Here is a 20,862-nt window from a genome sequence, read left to right on the forward strand (position 1 = left end):
GCACTGGCATGATAAATGCATATGCGCTGAAACCTCCAAATCGGGCAAAAGGTCTTACTCTTCAATTCGATATTGCGGCTCTACCTAGGAAAATTAAAATCGCGCTGGTCTGGTCCCTTCATCATCAAAGAAATATTTCCACATGGTACGGTGGAGCTGATCACCGAGGATGGCAGTCGAACATTTAAAGTTAATGGACAATGGATAAAGGCATATTGTGGAGGATATTTCCAGCCAGACACAGTCTCCATAAAGTTGAAAAACCCGGACTATCCCTTACTTAACTCTTGAACAACTCTTCATCATTTTACTATTATTAGTATTTCACTTATTTCTCTAAAAAAAAAAATTGTTGTTTTGTTTTAAAATCATTTGACCCTCTTTTTGTCTGTTTACAAGGATTAAGGCACAGGATTGCAAAGAAGCAAATGATCTCATTCCACCACCGCAATCCAAAGGAGCAAAGATCGCCGCAAGGATGGATGCATTAATACTCAATGCGGGCAACAACGCTAAATTTGGGGATGTACTCTTCCTTATCTTTATTTCAATTTTTGTGCTATCATATTGCATTTTACTTTTCAAAGTTTTATCACCGCACCCTCCTTGATTACTGCAATCATATCACAAGTAGATAACTTTAGTAGTTTACCGCACGTTGTTTCTTTCGTATATACTAGAGTCAACTTAAATCTTAAGATAGTCACCTCATGAAATATTTCTAGAAGTTAGGGGTTTGCTAGCTTTCTTTCAAACTTCCTTTACAATGTATTCTATGACCATCGCATGACACTTTATTTTCTTTTGGAAATAAGGACATTGCCGTATTTTAAATTTGGGGGTGAGGTGTTTATTCTCGAACTTGCTATAAAAAAAATAAATAAATATTTGAGAATAACAACTCCACTGTCAACGCAATAGGAAACTCATGTTGATAAGAGTTAAGTTGTGAAAGACACTTACCCGTAGTTGGATGTCTGCATGACACACGTGGGGGCAAGCCGAAACGAAAGTAAGTCACCAGGATCAATGCATAAATCAATGACCGCAACTCCACTACCAAATCGGTATGAGTTTAGTCTGAGAAAGAGTGCATTGCTCGTAGTTGGATGTCTGCATGACACACGTGGGGGCAAGCCAAAACGAAGGCAAGGCACTCGGATCAGCACAAGGTCAGAAAAAAATAGCAATGAAGAAAATTTTTGTGCAAGGATAAATCATTTGACACCCCGGTGGAAAATTTTCTTTTTGAAATAAATCATGCGATGTTCCAAAATTTAGTAAAGTCCTTTTGAAAGTTAAGCTTGCAACTCCTAAGTCTTAGAAATATTTTAGGAAGAGACTTGAATAAGACTTAAGGAAATTCTGGCATATAGGATTTGAACGAAGTATCCTTGAGAAATATAGGGAAAGAACTTTGCGGTTAACTTGCTAAAGAAATCTTTAGCTTATGCTTAAGGACAAGCATTGTTTAAATTTGGGGGTGTAATAACGGGCAGAAATGCAAGTTATCATAGTACTAAGTTCTTAAACAATGTTGGATTGCGTTGATAAAATATGTTAAATTGCGTCCATTAAGCATAAATTCTATAATACTGCGGTCGAATGCATCCAATGAAATAGAGCAGTTGATCTTTACATTTTTATGCAAAATATGTGTTAACGTAATGTAGAGAGTGCGATCACAGGAATACATTGGTCGAGCGCAACTTCACCGCAAGACTTTGCGTTGATCGTGCTCGCAAACATTCGCCCAAGAAGAATCACCGCAACTTGGTCAACGCAATATGGTGAGCGCATCTGGGTGAAAGGATAATTAAGATCGATGGGACAGAAAGCTGACAGCAGTCGGATCCAAATTAAGTTGACAGCCGATAACGCTTACAAAGTACATCCAACTTTATCGGTGACAATTATCCGACGCATCAGTCGAGGATTAAAACTGTCCCATCTGTACAACCGGTAGAGAGAAGCCGCCTTTCACCTTTGATGTCTTATAAATACCAAGTGCATTCTTCAGAGAAGGGGTTAAGCAGTCAATTACTTCATCCCTTTACAAGTTCACGCTTCTGTCCATAGATTTTTTCCATTTTAAGGCGGACCCAAGAAAGAAGGTGTACTGGTAGATCGTTCTGGCAAGCTTGGGAAGACACCGGAAGCTCAAAGACATAGAGAGGGCCAACGCTTGTGGAAGCGGGAACATTTGTAGATCAGAATAGAGATTTAGTGTAAAAAGCCTTGGTCATGATGGAATTGCAACTAGGCTCTCTACCTTTACTTTCCATCGTCCTTTTGTATTCAACTCAGTTATAAGAATGGAATATCTTTCTCTATATCTGTTCACTCTCTGTTATTTAAGCATGAGTAGCTAAATTAGTTGAATGGGTTGAGAAGTAGTTAGCTAGCATAACGAGGGAATCTTCATCCTCGCGATTATCTTGTTTATATATGCTTCATTCGTCTATTAGAGATACTCGGGAGGGTAGTCTAAAGATAGGATCTAGACTTCGGAAGGTCAGGTCAGAATCTAGGTTTGGAATAACCAGATTAGAACGCATAAACGAGAGATAGGTGTTTAGGAATTAGCACTATTTGTTATTAATGCACCACATGCATCTTAGCAATAAGGTATGATTGTATGCAGTCACCTTGCTTTCATGCATTTTGCATCAACGCATAGGATAAGAGTAGAGACTTAGGGATAAGCTCTATGGACACTTTGCATTCAACACATGCGTCCTAGACTTAGGAGCATCGTATTTACATTGGGAAATGACTTGTTGTACATGGTTGTAACATGATCGCAAGGTTTGACGCATTCCCGAGTAACGCTAGCTAAAAGACTTTCTCAACCTGTTCATTGCATACTCATTGCATCTATCAACGCAACTATCTTTCTCAAATCCATCACCTTTATTTACTTCTTTTTCATCAACGCAACAACATACCCAAAACTTATTATTTACTTGGTTACCACAAAGTTTTCATAAATAATAACTATTTTCAAAAGTCCTTATGTTCGACTCTGGACTTTCCAGGAAACTCAGGGGAATTTGTACTTGAATTCCGCTAGGGAAAGTTGAGTGCACAACGCAATCCATCAACGCATATCATCCATAATTCTACTTCATAAAATTCAAGCATCAATTTTTTGGCACCGTTGCCGAGGACTTCGACAAAATAGTTGTTAACAGTCATTTTTGTGATTTCTTTGCAGAACTCTCAATCTCTAGCGAACTACGACCCAGAGATTTAGAGAACATTTCGAAGGAGACTAAGAGTCCGCCAACAGAAACCACAATCCGATAAAGAAAAGATGGCGGAGCAGCGTGGAGGAGGAGCACCAAACAACAACAATGTCATGGAAAATTCGATTTTGTTGGCAAATGATCGCAATAGGCCCATTAGGAACTATGCATTGCCAAACCTCTATGATTTCTCTCCGAGAATCTTAAGGCCTGCCTTAGACGGAAGTAGATTTGAGATGAAACCGATGATGTTGCAGATGATCCAGTCTATAGGTCAATTTGGAGGAAGGAGTGGCGAGGATCCGCACGCCCACCTCCGAAGTTTTATAGAAATCTGCAATACTTTTGTGTTCCCGAACATCTCGGCTGAAGAAGTTCAACTAACGTTGTTCCCATTTTCTCTCTGTGATCAGGCTAGGAAATGGGCTTATTCGCTCAAATCAGGAGAGATCACTTCTTGAGAGCAGGTGGTGGAGAAGTTTATGAAGAAGTATTTTCCACATACTGAAAATGCAGACGAAGAAAGCTTATTACTAATTTTGAACAAGATATGGACGAATCGCTTAGCGATGTTGGGGCGAGGTTTAAAAGGTTGGTCCGAGATTGTCCACATAATGGGCTACTAGATTACCTTCAAATGGAAATTTTCTATCACGGTTTGAATCGTGCTTCGCAGACCGCTGCCAATGCGGCAGCAGCTGGTGGTTTGCTTGACACGACTTATGATGAGGCGAAGAATATGGGACTACATCTACAAGAATCATGAAGACTGGAGGGGGAGTGACCTGAGATTAAGACTCAAAGATTTTGACGCAAATAACGGTGCTATTGTTTCATTACAAAACCAAATTACCGCAATGATGAATTTGATTCAAAGAATGACGATCAGCAGCCCAACACCGCAAGGTGGGAAAATCAATGCAATAAGTCAAAACACCACAAGGTGTGTGATTTTCGGTGATGGGCATGCGATGGAGGATTGTCTACAAAATCTACAGTTTGTATATTTTGTAAAGATTAACCCCTTTTCAAACACTTACAACCCCGGGTGGAAAAACCACCCAAATTTTGCTTGGAAGAATTAACAACAAAACTTTCAATTTATGGCGCAAAAAGAAGGGCCACAAGGATTCTTTCAACGCAGCAACGGTCAACAGAGCAACCAAGCAAGTAGCTCACAACAACCATCGCAATCCTCTTCTCTATAAAACCTATTGAAGCAATATATAGAGAAAAATGAGACAGTGCTTCAAAGTTAGGCTACGTCCATCTGCAACCTTGAATTACAAATGGGCCAGATTGCGAATGAGCTCAAAAGTAGACTGCAAGGGGCATTGCCAAGCTCAACTAAGCTTCCACGTAACCCAAAGGGATCAGGAAAGAAGCAATGTCAGGTTGTGACATTGTGCAGTGGAAAGACTGTAGAGGGAGAAAAGAAGGATCAGAGTAGAACAACTTCTATCGCAGCTGAACCTGAGATTGCGGCAACGCAAGAAGAAGAAAAAGAAAATGAAGCAGTAGAACCCGAGGTTGCATCAACCTCAAAGTCAAATGAAACGGGAATCGTGAAAGTCCAGTTACCACCTTTCCCTCAGAGGCTAAGGAAAAAGAAAATCGAAGAGGTACAGTACCAACACTTCCTATCTATGCTAAAACAATTACATGTTAATATTCCTTTTAGTGAAGCGATTGAGGAAATGCCTACCTATGGTAAGTTTCTGAAGGACATGGTAACTAAGAAGAGAGGCGCTAGAAAATTTGCCACGGTGGCACTAATGCTTCCAAATCTATTATCCCACCGAAGATGAGCGATCCTGGGAACTTCACTATTCCTTGCTCCATAGGAGGACTCTATATTTGGCAAGCCCTGTGTGACTTGGGGGGCCATCATAAATTTGATGCTGTTGTCAATCTTTCGACAACTAAATGTGGGGCAACTTGTGCCCACATCCGTGACTCTTCAGTTGGCTGATAGATCTCTGGTTCATTCAGAAGGTAAGGTGAAGGATGTGCTGATCACAATTGATAAATTTATTTTTCCAGCTGACTTCATCATCCTAGATTATGAGGTTGACAAGGATGTACCCATCATTTTGGGGCGACCTTTTCTATCAACAGGCCGCGCTCAAATTGATGTGCACAAGGGAGAAATCACTTTGAGCATAAACGGACAGAAGCTTAAGTTTAATATAATTCGTGCCATGAAATTTCCTGATGAGGAAGACCTGTAAGACTTTGAAGATGAACTGAATTTGATTGAAGAAGAAAAGTCTGATGAAGAATGTGAAGAAGAGGATGCCAATGCATCCGTAGCTGCCTGCAATGCGATTGTAGCAAAAACAAACAAAGAAGAAGGATCGATCGCAACGTAAGAAGAAGAGCCGAAGGAAAAAAGAAAAATAACGCAACCTTCTCTCGTGGAACCACCAACACTTGAATTGAAAACCTTACCAACACATTTGAAGTACGCATTTCTGGGGTAGAATGAAAAGCTGCCAGTGATAATTTCCTCTGTGCTTAACGAAGATCAAGAGAATGCGTTGATGAGGATTCTCAAGAAACATGTACGCTCGCTGATATCAGTGGAATTAGCCCTGCGTACTGCATGCACCACATTTGTCTCGAGGACGACCACAAAGTAACTGTTGAGAATCAATGTATACTTAACCCTGCGATGAAGAAGGTGGTAAAAAAGGATATTATCAAGTGGTTGGATGCAGGCATTATCTATCCCATTGCAGATAGCACGTGGGTCAGCCTCGTGCAATGTGTGCTGAAGAAATAAGGAATGACGGTTGTCCCAAATGAGAATAATGAATTAATACCGCAAAGAACCATCACTGGATGGTGCATATGTATGGACTACCGCAAATTGAATGTGGCACAAATAAAGATCACTTCTCTCTGCCATTCATCTATCAAATGCTGAAAAGATTAGCAGGGAATAATTTTTACTGCTTCTTGGATGGATACACCGGGTATAATCAAATCATAAGAGCTCCTGAAGACCAAGACAAGACCACATTCACCTGCCCATATGGGATATTTGCTTTTCGCCGCATGCCGTTTGGCCTCTGCAGCGCACCAAGCACTTTTCAAAGGTGTATGATGGCGATCTTTTTAGATTATCTTGAGGACTCAGTAGAAATATTTATGGATGACTTCTCCGTTTATGGGAACACGTATGAAGTTTGCCTAGCCAATTTGGAGAAAATCCTGAAAAGATGTGAAGAGACGAAGCTGATGCTCAATTGGGAAAAATGTCACTTCAGGTGAAAGAGGGTATAGTGTTGGGACACAAAGTCTCCTGAGAAGGGTTGGAAGTGGACAAAGGAAAGATCGACGTAATTGAAAAGCTTCCACCTCCAACCAATGTGAAGGCCTTGCGAATCTTCTTGGGGCATGCTGGATTTTATAGACGATTCGTTAAAGACTTTCCTAAAATTGCACGACCCCTAAGTGCGTTGTTAGAGGTGAATAGAACGTTTGAATTTGACAACAAATGCCTCAATGCATTCCGAATTTTAAAAGATGCGCTGATTTCCGCACCCGTCTTAATTGCGCCGGATTGGACACTCCTATTTAAACTCATATGTGACGCAAGCGAGTATGCGATGGGAGCTGCATTAGCGCATAAGAAGAAAACTATTTTGCACCCCATCGAATATGCCAGCAAAACTCTGAACCCTACTTAACTCAATTATACCACCACTGAAAAAGAACTTTTGCTGTGATTTTTGCGTTAGAAAAATTATGGGCATATCTATTGGGAACTAAGGTACTCATTCACACTGATCACTCGACAATCAAATATTTAATGACAAAGAAGGACGCAAAGCCGAGGTTGATCATATGAGTTCTCCTCCTTTAAAAATTTGATATCGAGATAATTGATCGGAAGAGGACATAGAATCAAGTTGCGGATCACTTGTCCAGACTAGAAAATCCCGAGGTTGACCGCAATGAATTTAAAGTGTATGCCGTGTTCTCAGACGAGCAGCTATTCCACATAGAAGAACTGCCCTGGTATGCGGACATCGTTAATTATTTGGTTTGTGAACAATTTCTTGAAGATTACACCTACCATCAATAGAGAAGCTCAAGCATGAATGCAAACATTATTATTGGGATGAGCCGAATCTGTATAAAAGAGGTGCAGACCAGTACCAAGCACTGCTCAACAACGCATATTGTCGCAGTGCCACGACTTGCCATATGGAGGGCACTTTGGAGGACAACGTACTGCAATCAAAGTTTTATAAAGTGGATTATTCTGGCCTTCATTATTTAAGGATGCTGCTAACTACGCAATGAAATGTGATCGATGTCAATGCACCGACAACATTTCATGGAAGAATGCAATGCCAATGAATACTATCTTGGAGCTGGAATTATTTGATGTATAGGGAATTGATTTCATGGGACCATTCCCTCCTTCGATGGCAAACATTATATCTTATTCGCCATCGATTACGTCTCTAAGTGGGTAGATGCGATTGCATGCGCCGCAAGTGATGCGGTGGTAGTCTCCCAGTTCCTCAAGAAGAATATTTTCACTCGTTTTGGCACTCCCTGTGCCATCATAAGTGATGAAGGATCACACTTTGTCAATCACAATATAAAGGAGCTGCTGCGCAAGTACAATATCATCCACAAGGTGGCTACCGCATACCATCTGCAAACAAATGGCCATGCTGAAGTGTCCAATCGTGAAATTAAATTGATACTTGAGAAGGTAGTCAAGCCTTCATAGAAGGATTGTGCAATGAAGCTCAATGATGCGTTATGGGCATACCGGACTGCATTTAAAACACCTATAAGTATGTCCCCCTATGAGTTGGTATTCAGCAAGGCGTGTCACTTTTCTTTAAAGTTGGAATATAAAGCATTGTGGGCGGTCAAGAAACTGAATTTTGATTTGAAGAAAGTAGGGGAAGCGCGAAAACTGCAGCTGGTCGAGTTAGAAGAATGGAGGGTCAACGTATATGAGAATGCGAAGATTTACAAAGAACGCACCAAGCGTTGGCATGATAAACGCATATGCGCCAGAAACCTCCAAATCGGGCAGAATGTCTTACTCTTTAATTCGAGATTGTGGCTCTTCCCAGGAAAATTAAAATCACGCTGGTCTGGTCCCTTCATCATCAAAGAAGTATTTTCACATGGTGCGGTGGAACTGATCACCGAGGATGGAAGTTGAATATTTAAAGTTAATGGGCAACAGATCAAAGCATATTGCAAAGGAGATTTCTAGCCAGAAACTGTCTCCACAAAGCTGAAAAGTCCGGACTATCCCTCACTCAACTCTTGAACATTTAACTCTTCGTCATTTTACTATTATCAGTATTTCACTTATTTCTCTAAAAAAAAAAAAAAAAATCTTGTTGTTTTTTTTTAAAATCAGTTGACCCTCTCTTTGTCTGTTTACAAGGATTAAGGCACAGGATTGCGAAGAAGAAAATGATCTCATTCCATCACCGCAATCCACAGAAGCAAGGATCGCCGCAAGGATGGATGCATCAATACTCAATGCAGGCGATAGCGCTAAATTTGGGGGTGTACTCTTCCTTATCTCTACTTCAAATTTTGCACTATCACATTGCATATTACTTTTCAAAGTTTTATCACCGCATCCTCCTTGATTACCGCAATCATAATATAGGTAGATACCTTTAGTAGTTTACCGCACGTTGTTTCTTTGCTAAGTATGATTTCAATGATGAAAAATATGCTTTTATCTCTTTCGTATATACTAGAGTCAACTTAATTCTTAAGATAGTCACCTCATGAAATATTTCTAGAAGTTAGGGGTTTGCTAGCTTTCTTTCAAACTCTCTTTACACTGCATTTTATGACCCTCACATGACTTATTTTATTCTTTTGGCAATGAGGACATTGCCGCATTTTAAATTTGGGGGTGGGGTATTTGTTTCCGACCTTGCTTCTACAACAAAAAAATAAAAGTTATAAAAAAAATGAAATATTTGAGAATAACAATTCCACTATCAACGCAATGGGATACCCATATTGATAAGAGTTAAGTTGTGAAAGGTACTTTCTCGTAGTTGGATGTCCGTATGACACCCGGGGGGGCAAGCCAAAACGAAAGCAAGTCACCAGGATCAATGTATAAATAAATGACTGCAATTCCTCTACCAAATCGGTATGAGTTTAGTTTGAGAAAGAGTGCATTGCTCGTAGTTGGATGTCTGCATGACACCCGTGGGGGCAAGCCAAAACGAAGGCAAGACACTTGGATCAGTGCAAGGTCAGAAAAAAAAATGGCAATGAAATTTTTTTTTGTGTAAGGATAAATCATTTGACACCCCGATAGAAAATTTTCTTTTTGAAATAAATCATGCGATGTTCCGGAATTCAGTGAAGTCCTTTTGAAAGTTAATCTTGTAACCCCTAAGTCTTAGAAATATTTTAGAAAGAAATTTGAATAAGACTTAAGAAAATTTTGGTATATAGAATTTGAATGAAGTATTCTTGAAAAATCTAGGGAAGGAAACTTTGCGGTTAACTTGCTAAAGTAATCTTTAGCTTATGCTTGAGGACAAGCATTGTTTAAATTTGGGGGTGTGATAACGAGCATAAATGCACGTTATCATAGTGCTGAATTCTTAAACAATGTTGGATTGCGTTGATAGAATCTGTTAAATTGCGTCCATTAAGCATAAATTTTATAATATTGTGGTCGCATTCGTCCAACGCATTAGAGCAGTTGATCTTTACATTTTTGTGCAGAATATGCGTTAACACAATGCAGAGATTGCGATCATAGGACCATATTGGTCGAATGAAGTTTACGTTGATCGTGCTCGCAAACATTCGCCCAAGAAGAATCACCGCAACTTGGTCAGCGCAACATGGTGAGCGCATCCGGGTGAAAGGATAATTAAGATCGATGGGATAGAAAGCTGACAACAGTTGGATCCTAATTAAGTTGACAGCTGATAACGGTCACAAAGTACATCCAGCTTTATCGATGACAATGGCGCGTTAGTCGGGAATTAAAGCTGTCCCATCTGTACAACCGGGAGAGAGAAGCTGCCTTTCATTTTTGATGTCTTATAAATACTAAGTGCATTCTTCAGAGAAGGGGTTAAGCAGTCAATTACTTCATCCCTTTACAAGTTCACGCCTCTGTTCATAGTTTTCTTCCATTTTAAGGTGAATGCGAGGAAGAAGGTGTACTGGTAGATCGTTCCGACAAGCTTGGGAAGGCACTAGAAGCTCCAAGACAGAGAGAGGGCCGATGCCTGTGGAAGTGGGAACATTTGTAGATCAGAATAGAGATTTAGTGTAAAAAACCTTGGTCAGCAAGGAATTGCTACCAGACTCTTTACCTTTACTTTCCATCGTCCTTTTGTATTCAACTCAGTTATACGAATGGAATATCTTTCTCTATATCTGTTCACTCTCTCTTATTTAAGCATGAGTAGCTAAATTAGATGAATGGGTGAGACGTAGTTAGCTAGCATAACGAAGGAATCTTCATCCTCGCGATTATCTTGTTTATGTATGCTTCATTCATCTATTAGAGATACTGGGGAGGGTAGTCTAAAGACGGATCTAGACTTCGGAAGGTCAGGTCAGAATCTAGGTTTGGAATAACCAGATTAGAACGCATAAACGGGAGATAGGTGCTTAGGAATGAGCACTATTTATTATTAACGCACCACGTGCATCTTAGCAATAAGGTATGATTGTATGTAGTCACCTTGCTTTCATGCATTTTGCATCAACGCATAGGACAAGAGTAGAGACTTAGGGATAAGCTCTATGGACACTTTGCATTCAACACATGCGTCCTAGACTTAGGAGCATCGTATTTACATTGGGAAATGACTTGTTGTATATGATTGTAACATGATCGCAAGGTTTGACGCATTCCCGAGTAACGCTAGCTAAAAGACCGTCTCAACTCGTTCATCGCATACTCATTGCATCTATCAACGCAACTATCTTTCTCAAATCCACCACATTTATTTACTTTTTTTTCATTAACGCAATAACACACCCAAAACTTATTATTTACTTGGTTACCACAAAGTTTTCATAAATATTACCAACATAACTATTTTCACAAGTCCTTGTGTTCGACCCTGGACTTACCAGGAAACTCAGGGGAATTTACACTTGAATTCCACTGGGGAAACTTGAGTGCACAACGCAATTTATCAACGCATATCATCCATAATTCCACTTCATAAAATTCAAGCATCACGGAGCTACAGGTTCATGAGGTCCCCTTGGTAGGATTCTGTTGAGGATCAGTTCTTGGTGTTGATTTGAAATGTTCAAATTGACAAGAGGTATTTTGATTATATATGATATAATCGGTATGATGTATAAGATACATCTAGTGGAGGATTGATGTAAATGAGATTTACATTAAGTACCATAGAATAGAAAAAGAACTATGGTTTATATGTTTCATGAGATGAAATATTAAAACTATAGGTTATAAATATAGTATGATAAGTTGGTTATTATTTATGTTTATAATAATATTAATTATTGGATAATTAATACTTTTTCTTTTAAATAACCAAAGTAGTGGGTGTTTATTGGATCATGATAACCGTGAGTTTAAAAGGAAAGTGGTTTCCTATTTTGAAAAGAAGTTTTACAAAAGTTTGAAAAGGATTTTTGAGTTTTCTCTCGGCGTACAGAAACTCACGATGGTCGTCAAGTAAATACGGATTTACTAAACAACGGCTGGGCGAGCTAAACTATCGTGCAGGTGCGAGCTAAATGATCGTATAGCTTTGCTAGACAATTGCTGGCCCAAGGTAAACGATCGTATAGAGTCTATAGGCGACAAATCGAGCTAGACGATAGAGCTAAACGATCGCATAACTTTTGCTAGATGATCACATAGCTTTATCTAAACGATTAGGTATCGACCTATACAATATGTATTAGCCTTCTCCCACTTGCCCAGTCGTGTATGTGATCGTTGTTCCCTCCGTTTGTCTTCCTTATACCAAGTCCAAACAGAGCCTACCCTCTGGATTCTCACATCGAGAATACCAAGGTCGCCTTGTTGGTGGTGTCAGACTCAACTCAACACCGTTGAGGTTTTTTGGAGGCCGTTCGTGGTGCTGCGGAGGAGTTCGTGATCGAGAAGATCGTTGAGGACGAGCGCGAAGTGTTCGTGCGGTATTACGGTCGTATAGATTGAGCGCTCGTGGTTGCTGTTGTTCGATCAGAGTCGCGCATTGGAGTGTGGCTGCCGATGTGCGTAGAGTTTGTCTCTTTATGCATTTGTATTGTTCATGCTGTAATTTCTGGAAATATTCGCATACTCGTTTATTTGAAGTCGACTGTAAATGATTTTTTGATTCATAATTGTAATTTGGAATAGTCTTGTTTTGCTGCTCATGGAAATCTCGTTTCCAATTTCCTTCACCTCGAACACAACAAAAAAACCCAATTAACCGGACACCACTATGCGGATACCTCGGTATTCTCGAAAGGTAGAGAACCAACTAGAGTTTTGTGGGCTTTGTTTAATTTTGGTAGAGAAAGGGAATTCAATTTTGAGAGCATATTGCACAAGGATTTTCTTATGGAACAACTCTATATTCCCTCTCACTGAGAAGGATGAAAAAGGAGAATGAAAATTTCCCTTCTCCAAAATCCCACTAACGCTTGTCAAAAGAGAGAATTAGGGAAAATTATCGCATAACTCCCTCCCAATAAATGAATTATTATTTAAAAATAATAATCTTTAATTAAATAAAATAATTACATAAATAAATAAATATATATATATATATATAATAACCAACTTAATATATGTATATCATATATTAATAAACCATATATTGTATCTAATATAACATATAACCTATAGTTAATATTATATCACATATAATATAACCTATAATTTAATATTCTCTCATTTAACCTATAGTATTTAATATGAATCATATTCATATCAAGACCTATAGTATTTATTTGAATCACATTCATATAGTTAATATTTGAATCATATTCAAATATATTTCCTCTCAAATAAACCTTTACATCATAATGTATCATATACATTATATTAATTATATCTCATATAATTAATTTTCTTTATTAATTTGAACAATTCAAATTAATCTAAAATTAATTCAATTCTCACTAATTCCAGTTGGGATAACGATAGGTCCATTTTAAGCTCCAATGGTACTTGATTAATTAATTAAACTATTTAATTAAATTAATCAACTTTCATTAACTATCGGTCACTCTACTAAAAACTGATAGTTACACTCTTCGTACTACAGATATATTTCTATGTCCATTGTGTTGGGGTTGATGCCCTAAATCTTGTAGGATCTTATAATTTGTAAATGATTTGAACAAACTCATTGTTTATTTAATAAAATATATGATATTTTATTCCACATTTTGTTGCATTAACCACAAACTAATAAACTAACATCCAATATTATCTTGTAGTTTAAACATGTATGTAGAGACATATAGGCAGATCATGTTTAAGTGATAAGCTAAATGGTCTATAGTAGATGGATAAGGCTGATTACCTTATCCTGGTGACACTACGAGTATAACCCGATTTATAGGAGTTACAACTGTTGTAAAGTGCTACAAATGATCTAATCCTGATCACTCATGTATAAACATGGGAGCATGGATATTCTATACAAAGGAGTTTGTATAAGACTGGACCACGAAATGTTTAGTCATATTATATAACATCGTTCATAATAGAGACTTACATTTCACCAGGATGACCATAGGTAACATGACCTGAATCTTGAGTGAGTTGTAAACTCCTAAGTCTATGAGGGCGATCCTTTGATTTGTATGGGCGAGAGTGGCTAGATCGCCGACTCAACAAGCCTACCATTTTGGGGATTCGTGTGATTGGGGAACTGGGAACACAACTACATAAGAAGGAATTCACTTCTTCCCTGAGGTCGAGGTAAGTAGATAAATTGCTCATTTAACGGCTGATTTTGGGGCTTGAACAATGTGGCACAACACTGTCTCCTGGCCCGAGAGGAGCTTAGTCATAGTTAGACCATGATCTATTGTTCATTAGAGGGATCAGTGGTACTTAAGGAGTTAGATGTAAGTATAGGGGTAAAACGATAATTTTGACTCAGTTGTACTTACGAGTAATTTGTGTAGGGTCATTGTACTGTTGATTGATTATATCCAATGGACACAGAAATATATCTGTAGTGCAAAGAGTGCAACTGTCAGTCTTTAGTGTAGTGCCCGACAGTTAACGAATGATGAATAGTTTAATTAAAGAGTTTGATTAATTATTCATGTCCTGTTGGAGCTTTAAGCTATAGGTCCATGAGGTCCCCTTGGTAGCTCAATAGGATTAAATGAGAATAAGTTTTTGGATTAATTTAAATTTTTCAAATTAATTGAGAGGTTTAATTATATATGATATAATTAAGTTATTTTAATTATATGTGATATAATTATTATAATGTATTTGATACATTATAGCTTTAGTGAGAGGAAATAAATATTTGAATATGATTCAAATATTAGTAATATGAATTGGATTCATAATTATTAAATTTAATATAAATGTGATTTAAATTAAATGTCATATGAGAGAGAAAAGAATCTATAGGGTAGTATATGATACAATATTAAACTATAGATTATATGTTATATTTGATATAACATATAATTTAATATATATATATATATATATATATATATATATATTAATTATTATTTTAATTTAAATGAGGGAGGGAGTTAGTGGGTGGTTGCTGTATTTTGGCTTTTGAAAGAGAGGAGAGAGTCTCCTTCTTTGAAAAAAAGAAATACAGACTATAAGAAAGACAGAGGTTGTTCTGTAAATTTTGGGTTGTTAGTGAACCATCTCAACTCTTCCTCCTCTCTACTCAAATTTTATTCTCTCATTCCAAAATAGTCAGAGCCCACCACTCCTAGGTTCTCTACCTGAGAATACCGAGGAATCCATCATGGTAGTGTTTGTATCTTGATTGAGGAATTCTTGAAGAAAGTCTTCAAAGGTAAGGGTTTCTGAAACCCTAAGTTTCTTTTAATTAAGCATGTTGTATGTAACGACCTGACCCTCTAGGACTCAAGTTAGGCTGTTACTAAACATATGCATGCATGGAACTTAAAACGACACCCTTTTATAGTGAAATAATGCTAAATAAATAAGGTAAATTCAAAAGACCTTCATTAAATTCAAATATTAAAAACAAATGATAGGGTACCCATAAATCATAAATGATAATAAATAGATCTTAAAATAAATTTTAATAGTAAGTTCCAAACGTCAAAACTGAAAGTTCAAAAACATGAAAAGAAATCTAAATATCATGAGCGGAAGCATAGAGCTTGTCCCAGTGGCTCGATCACGAATTCCGCTTGTCAATCGCCAGTGAATCTCTACCTTTACCTGAAACAACAACATGAGAAAGGATGAGTATAAAATATTCTGTAAGTAACCCCACTATTAGGGTCAGGTTAGGCATCCATGTCCTCTAGATGCCTACATTTGGTGGAACATATAAACTTCTCTAGTCCTCATGGGCACATACATACATGAATAACTGAATTTCATCCTACTGTAGTTAAGTATACCTACTACCTCTAGTAAGTCCCGTAAGACCCACAACCTCTGGTGAACCCCGAAGAAGACACCACCTCTAGTGAATTCTGAAGGAAACAAAACCTCTGGTGAATTCCGAAGGAAACCACCACCTCTAGTGAGTCCTGAAGGAAACACAACCTCTGGTGAATCTCGAAGGAAAGCACCACCTCTAGTGAATCTCGAAGAAAACACAACCTCTGGTGGATCCCGAAGGAAAGCACCACCTTTAGTGAATCCCGAAGGACATACAACCTCTGGTGAATCCCAAAGGAAAAACATCACCTCTAGTAAATGCCGAAGGAAACACAACCTATGATGGATCCCGAAGGAAACCACCACCTCTACTGAATCTTTAAGGACACACAACCTCTATTGAGCATCTAACTAATCAGTGAGGATACTATCACGATCCCAACATTACAAGTGCCATAACATGGTTCTATAACATACATATACATCTCACCATCATGGTCCTACAACATACATATACCTCTATGCTGGCTTTTTAGCCCTTAATCTCAAATTAATTAATTAATAAATATTTTGATGATAACAAACTCAATTTTTAATTACTGAAAATATTAGTGTTTTAATAATGTCCATAGCGTAGAGCTTGGAACAACGATTCCAACACCTTTTGAATCACTCAAATCGGAACTAAAACGAAAACGATATGACTGAAACAAGTCTATAGAGAACATATCGTGGTGGATGAAGTGGCATAACAGACCATTTGCATGTAGACATGTGGCAACATATTGGTTGAATGGTGGATCATTAAGAGATTAACATATGATGGACTTTTGATTTTTGGATTGATTTAAAATAAAGAAAAATTGAAATTTAAAAGAAATTTAAAAGGAAAATAAATTTAATATTATTTTATGTTTGTGTCTAACGACTATTTTTTTACACATGGTATGTTTTTTTATTTTTGAATTGACTTTAAAAAGAATGAATTTAAAAAGAAAATGAATTTAATATTATTTTGTGTTTGTGTCTAACGGCTAGTTTTTGACACATGATATATTTTTTTTATTTTTTGGATTAATTTTAAAAAGAAAATGAACTTCAAAAGAAAATGAATTTAGTATTATATTTTGTTTGTATTTAACGACTAGTTTAGTTTAAAATCTCCACCATTGATTTTTTTTTACCAAAATCCAATGGTCCAAATTAATTGTGGTTTCTAAAAATTTTTCCATCTCTATATAAACCATCTTCCTCTTCAAATTTTAAAACCAACAATTTTTACATTTTATAATCCTCCAAAACTCAAAAGTTCCATTGTTGCTCTCTCTAAGTTCCCAATTTTTTTCTTTTTATCTTATTCTTGAAAGAGTGTCATTGTATTATGAGGCTAAACTTATTGAGTGCTTAAACTTGTAAATCCACTCTAGTGAGAGTTGTATTGTGTTCTTCAAAAATTCAAACATTTGTAACGATTTGATCCTAAACCGTGAAAAGGATCGGGTTTGCTCTAGAACAAAAAGAAGCGGTGGTGTAACGGTTGGGCTCTAATCCGTGGAAAGAGTCGGAAAGATTTTATTCAAATTCCCAAGAGACACTTGGGGAGTGGAGTAGGTCGAGTTTGACCGAACCACTATAAAAATTACGGTGTCTTCTTCTCTAACTCTTTCCTTTTTATTTTTGCAATTAATTTAAGCAATTTATTATATGTTTTAGTTTGTTTTTATTTATTTGCTAAAATTTGATAGAATTAAATTACCACATTTTTGTCATCTTATTTATTGCATAAATTGAAGTTTTCTTATTATTTATAAAAAGTGTATTAATTAGTTTAATTGGGTTAATTTAGAAAAAAAGTTTAATTAAACCCTATTCATCCTCTCTCCCCCCTCTAGGGTTGCCATATCGATCCAACACTCTCGTCATCCTAGTCTCATAACATACATATACATCTCATCATCATGGTTCTATAACATACATATACATCTCATCATCATGGTTCTACTACATACATATACATCTCGTCGTCCTAGTCCTATAACATACATATACATCTCGTCGTCCTAGTCCTATAACATACATATACATCTCATCATCATGATTCTATAACATACATATCCATCTCATCATCCTTTTTTATTTAGTTATTCACTAGAGCAATTATGATCTGGAAGTTGATCCCGCAGATTCAGTAGGATCTCCAAGAATAATAATAACTCAAATTATGCTAGCATTCAAACAACTATATGTGCATCTAGTCTTTTAAATCCTCATATCAGCAAGGCATACATAAACATCAAACCATCGATATATCCTTAGTAAATCATAATTATGAATACCTAGCTCTAATCCTTTCAAACCTCAGTCAATGAAGGCATACATGAATATCATGCGAACTAATGATCCTCTATAAATCATAATTATCATTGTCTGGCATTAGGGCAGTTCCAGTAATAAGATTACTTACCTCAAGATAAATCCAAATTAGTTCAAGCAAACTTATCCCTTTCTTGCCAAGCAGAGCCTTGAAGCGACACCTATAATAAATCCAATATTTAAATTAATCCCTTGAGTCCTTTCCAATTAACCAATTTACTTAAGGTCTCCAGTTTTAACTTTACTGAAATCGTGGCTTGGTCCAATCTTAATTTTCAAAACTCACAAAGACTTACCAACCTTACCCAATTTTTCCATCGAATTGGTCTTAAACTTCAAAGCAATGTCTCAAAATTTTCAATTCTTGATTCTATAGTCCAAACATAAAGAGAGGTTAACAATTTAAACCTAAACCAAATGGGATAATCAAACTCCTCAAAGAAAAATCCAAAACTCAACTCTTACCCAAATTATTCCAGAATTCAACGAAACCCAAACCACGTCGGCGGCGACAGAAGGCTGGCTCGAACGGCACTAGTGCGGGGAAGGAGGCTGGGCCACTGGGCATCAGGCTGAAGGCTGGTGCTAGTGCGACGAGTGGCGACTAGCAGATGGACCGACGGGCAGCGTAGGGTGGCTGAAGACTTACAGCTAGGACTTCAATGCCGGGCAGACTGAAGCGCTTAGAAAAGGTAAAGCGGCGCAAACCGAGGCGACGCTGACGGATCGAACAGCTAGAGACTCGCGAACAGCGTGGGCGACAGACGCTCGCGGTTGGGGCCTTCAGATCTGACGCGCGGCTGGGTTGGAGCAGATGGTCGCGGCTGGCGGCTGAGGGCTGGGCGGCGCCTGAGGGAGGCGACGCGGTGAACAGCTTCAGATCTGACGAACTCGACGGCGCCTCGGCTCGTCGGACGGTGGCAACGGCTGCGTGGGCGTTGGCAGTGTGAAGAAAAACCAAAACGAGAAGGAAGAGGTTGGGTGAGGGAAGAAGGGAGAGAGAGATTTTTTTTTTTTTTTTTTTTTAAGAAAAAAATTAAATAAATGAAAGAAAAGTTTATTTTATTTAGTTTTATATTATTTTATTCGATGTACTTTATTATATTCTATCTCATTTTATTCTTTCCTTCAATACACGAATATATATAAATATATATTTTTAAAACCCTTTCCTTTTCCTCTTAAAATCCAAATTTCAAAATCAAACTAATTTTTCCCAAATTAAATTCAATTTTTTACATTAACTTAAAAATTAATTTTATTTCATGTAACTTAAAACGTGTATGTGGTTGACATACATGTGGATTATGTTTAAGTAATAACCTAAATGATCTTTAGTAGATAGATAAGGCTAGGTACCTTATCTTGGTGACACTACGAATATGACCTACTTTGTAGTTGTTACAATTGTTGTAAAATGCTACAAATGATCGGATCCTGATCATTCATGTGAAGATGTGCGAGCGAGGGTATTCTATAAAAATATTTTGTATAAGACTGGACCACAAAACGAATAGTTCTCTATATAACACCGTTACTAGAAGAGACTTACATTTCATTAGAATGACCATAGATGACTTGACCTTAATTCTAAGTGAGTTATGAACTCCTGTTTATAAGAGCAATCCTTTGATATGTATAAGAGAGAGGATTATGTTAGCCGACTCAACAAGCCTACCATTTTGGAGATTTGTTCGAGGAAGGAGTTGGGAACATAACTACACAAGATGGAATTCACTCCTTCTGGATCTTAGGAAAGTAGATAAAATGTTTCCTTTATAGCTGATTTCGGGTCGTGAACAATGAGACCTCAACCTCTCACTGGCTCAAGAGGTGTTAGTTTATAGTTAGGCTATAAACTGTTTGTTCATTAGAGGAATCGATGGTATTTAAAGAGTTATATGTAACTACAGGGGGGAAATGGTAATTTGACCCAGCTATAGTTATGAGCGATTTCTGAAGGGTCGACTCATTATTGATTGGTTATATCCATGGACATAGAAATATATATGTAGTACGAAGAGTGCAACTATCAGTCTTTAATGGAGTGACCGATAGATAATGAATATTAATTAATTTAATTAAAGAGTTCAATTAATTAATCTCATATCATTGGAGTCTCTAATCTGTAGGTCCATAAGGTTCCCTTGTTAGCTCACTAGAGGATAGTAATGATGAATGATTTGAATTGTTCAAATTAATTGAGGAAATTTTATATTAATGAGATTGGTATATAATGGATAATTATAGATGTGATCTATAATCCTAATTACGTAAGAGAGAAATATTTGAATGAGATTCAAACATTAAACTCAAGTGAATTAGATTCATGAAGAATTAATTAATTATAATGTTAGAGAGGTGGATACATATAAATATGTGATGTTTATATACTAATTAATTAATTATATATTAAATAAGATTTAATATATGGTTATTTAATTAGTATGTCAATTAATTAAATAAGGGTTATTTAATTAATTAACATTAAGGGTATGAAAAGAAATACTTGGAGAAAGGGTTAACCTTTCTCCATATAAATATATTCTTATAGCCCATTTAGGACAAGGAATTCATTATGCAAAAAAATATCTAGCCTCCACACTAAAATCCTCTCTACTCTCTCGCCGATTTCTCTCTAAC

The 20,862-nt window shown here is 37.1% G+C and overlaps 1 long non-coding RNA gene across 1 annotated transcript; it reads right to left on the minus strand.

Annotated features, from left to right (window-relative positions):
* Positions 1-15,434: 15,434 nt before the first annotated feature.
* On the minus strand, positions 15,435-19,266 carry LOC120072328 (uncharacterized). The gene is made up of 3 exons (XR_016527564.1): positions 18,685-19,266; positions 18,520-18,589; positions 15,435-18,380 (listed from the first exon to the last, which is right to left on the minus strand). It is a non-coding gene; the product is annotated as an uncharacterized LOC120072328 (long non-coding RNA).
* Positions 19,267-20,862: the final 1,596 nt, after the last annotated feature.

This window comes from Benincasa hispida, chromosome 1 (assembly GCF_027475165.1).
Source record: "Benincasa hispida cultivar pf3 chromosome 1, pf3_genome.v1.1, whole genome shotgun sequence".
In the NCBI taxonomy this organism is placed as follows: domain Eukaryota; kingdom Viridiplantae; phylum Streptophyta; class Magnoliopsida; order Cucurbitales; family Cucurbitaceae; genus Benincasa; species Benincasa hispida.